The sequence below is a fragment of the Oncorhynchus tshawytscha genome, linkage group LG32 (assembly GCF_018296145.1).
Source record: "Oncorhynchus tshawytscha isolate Ot180627B linkage group LG32, Otsh_v2.0, whole genome shotgun sequence".
Lineage (NCBI taxonomy): Eukaryota > Metazoa > Chordata > Actinopteri > Salmoniformes > Salmonidae > Oncorhynchus > Oncorhynchus tshawytscha.
In genome coordinates this window covers 16,868,013-16,871,153 of record NC_056460.1, presented here as the reverse complement: position 1 = coordinate 16,871,153, position 3,141 = coordinate 16,868,013, and the positions used below count along the sequence as shown (strand labels likewise).

The 3,141-nt window shown below is 42.2% G+C and overlaps 1 protein-coding gene across 1 annotated transcript in view; it reads left to right on the top strand.

The window, feature by feature from the left end:
- The first annotated feature begins 498 nt into the window (after nt 1-498).
- Nucleotides 499-3,141, top strand: part of LOC112230203 (ATP-sensitive inward rectifier potassium channel 12-like) — a 9,782-nt gene continuing 7,139 nt past the window's right edge. Inside the window, exon 1 of the mRNA XM_024396389.2 lies at nt 499-825. The gene's annotated coding sequence lies outside the window, so the exon portion shown is untranslated. The remainder of the gene's footprint in view (nt 826-3,141) is intronic.

Sequence of the window (3,141 nt, the reverse complement as noted above, 5' to 3'; positions counted from 1 at the left end):
GTGTTAGTGTGGGTGTTCAGTGGATTTATGTAAATCACGAAGCTCGTCTGGATTTCCTGCGGTGCAAGAAAATTCTCAGCCACAAAAAAAAAGAGTGATCAAATTAAGAATCTGCATTTGTAAATGCGACTCTAACATTACAGGATGTCTGTAGTTGTCAACAAAAGGAATATTTAATCAACCACCTTCCTGTCATTAACTTTTTTATTAGGCCTAAATCTATAAATCTATTCACATTTCAATAATGCAGCTTCAAACTCTCACAAAGACAGGCAGCTCGCATGTACAGCCGAACACGGATCCAAATTCACTGAAAATCCGAGCAATACATAGCAACCTGTTTTCTTCTCCGGAGGCCAGTCTAATAAAAATCTGTGGCGCGGGCGTTAAATAATAGGGAAGCACACCTACACTCTCAGGAACACAACTCCACGTAAACGGGGACATAATCAAAGTGACAAGCGCTCCATCCCTCCCGCCCGCCCTCTCTCTCTCCCACCCACAGCTAGCTAGGGACAGAGAGATGTGCCGTGCGCACTTCACATACACAGGGTTCGAGCGCTTATTGAGTCAAGTGCGAGTCCAACAGAGAGAGCGAATGCGAGCAGTTGAGTGGGATGCAAGGAAGCAATAAAACAGAACATTGGAAGAATATTAGGATTCAAAGACAAAAAGTTTCAAAATGAACGTTGTGAGACAATGAAACGGGCTGCAAAAAGGAATTCATAGAGAGAGGACAGAACATTAAGGATGTGTTTTATTTTTTATTTTGGAGAGGATGTCAACGTTGTTTTCCAAGTAGCTAACAACATTGCCATTCAAAAGGTGAGTATTTATTCTAATCGTTGACAGTTTTTTCAAAGGCGAAAACACTTTTCCATTGACAGGACAAGTTGTCATGAACTTGACCTGTTTTTCTTTTAGATTGGTTGGTTTTTAGATTGGCCAGTCGAAGAGTCTTTGTTGTTTTTAACATGCAGCGTTTCGACGAAGCTCACTTCATACACTAGTTAAGGCCCCGAAATAAACTGCAGAGTAATCTTGCCTGTTTTCACCAGTATTATGTCACGACATGAACTCCTCGCTTTGTAGAGCCCAGTGAAACCTGTTTTGTTTTCTGCTGTTCACCGTCCTTCAGAAAAACACTGTAAAATGATCAATGAATCCGCTAACGTAACGCATTGTTCTGGCCTATAATGTCAATCAACTGTAAATGATGCGCAGGCAAATCCTAATTGTGTGACATATTTTATTGACTAGGCCGTAGGCGATGTGGCATGCCAGTTTCAATATGCTGAGAGGTTTGATTTGCAAACTCGAAATTAGATCAGATATGGACACATCATTCCTATATTCAGACATTCTTATTTCCTATATGCGCGGGAATAGATTTCAGCACTGGACAGCTCTACACGTCAGCATCAACTTTGATATAGTTTAGTAAGTGCGTAGGCCTACCCTGCACTGTGTTATAAAAAAAAAGTATAATTTTAGTTTATCATTGGCTATTCAAAGAATGGGATATCTCGTCATCCCATATTTTTTTCATAGATATGGGAAGGACATGTTTTTTTACACAATCATGTGCATTCGTGATAGACGTGCAGATCGTGCATATTTGAATGAGATACTGTGTTCATAGAGCTCCCATCAAAGCCATTCAAAAAAGACGGACATAACTTTCCCCCCTTCCTATTACTTGCCTACAATGACGTCTGCCATAACCATGTATAACAATGCTTTATTCAGTGATGACGACGCCACAACGCCACCAATCACCGCTAAACCGGATCAAAAGTAACACCCCATCCTCTGATGTCATAATCTCTATACCCCCTGTTCTTTCCTGACAAGCGGATGCCCCGCCCTGTGCTGTCACCTAAACTCTTCACTTTCTTTTTCCTTTCTTTCTCCCCTTTTAATGTCAGTCTCAGATTAAAGAAGAACATTTAAACCAGGTCGCTTGACTGCATCCACCTTTCATATCACAGTTTGGATTAGGAGATTACCACACACGCACATGCAAACGCCAACATACATGCATACACACACGAGGGTGCGCTCGCTCACACACGCACACACACACACACACACACATACACACTTTCATCCATTCATATTAATTTCCCCTGGGATTAAGTGTTTCCGGATTCAAGGCATATTTGAGCTGCATTGACAATTTCAGGCCCTAAATGTATTGTGTTGTGTAGAGTTCTGTTGTGGAGTAGGTTATGGTGTGGAGTAGGTTATGGTGTGGAGTAGGTTATGGTGTGGAGTAGGTTATGGTGTGGAGTAGGTTATGGTGTGGAGTAGGTTATGGTGTGGAGTAGGTTATAGTGTGGAGTAGGTTATGGTGTGGAGTAGGTTATAGTGTGGAGTAGGTTATGGTGTGGAGTAGGTTATGGTGTGGAGTAGGTTATGGTGTGGAGTAGGTTATGGTCGGGGTGCTCAGTTGGTAGAGCATGGCGCTTGCAACGCCAGGGTTGTGGGTTCTATTCTCACGGGGGACCAGTATGAAAATGTATGTATTCACTACTGTAAATCACTTTGGATGAGAGCGTCTGCCAAAATGTAAATGCGTTGAAATATCTGGGTGTTTGTCTCTGTTCTGTGTGATTCAGTTTTACCCACATTAAAGTGAATCAGTCCTGTATGTGACTCAGTCACTCAGGAGAGCACTTACACCTCTGGTGTCTCTACCCTCTGGCTTCACCTCGGCGGCGGTGCCTCGTGCTAAATCATCCCCGCTCGACACGGCAAATCAGAGCGTCGAGGAGGGGAAAGAGGTTCCTATGGAAACAGCTAATAACTATCATCAACATTTAATTACTCCTGCTCTCCCTCAGGGACTAGTGGTTCCTGACTGTCTCTGGCTGCGTCCTAAGTGACACCCTATTCCCTATATAGTGCACTACTTTTGACCAGAGCCGTATGAGATGTGGTCGAAAGTAGGGCACTATGTAGAGAATAGGGTGCCATTTTCTTCCTACTCTCTACATACAGTACCAGTCAAAAGTTTGGACACAACTACTCATTCAAGGGTTTTTCTTAATTTGTTTGTACTATTTTCTACATTGTAGAATATTAGTGAAGACATCAAAACTATGAATAAACACATATGGAATCATTTAGTAACCAAAA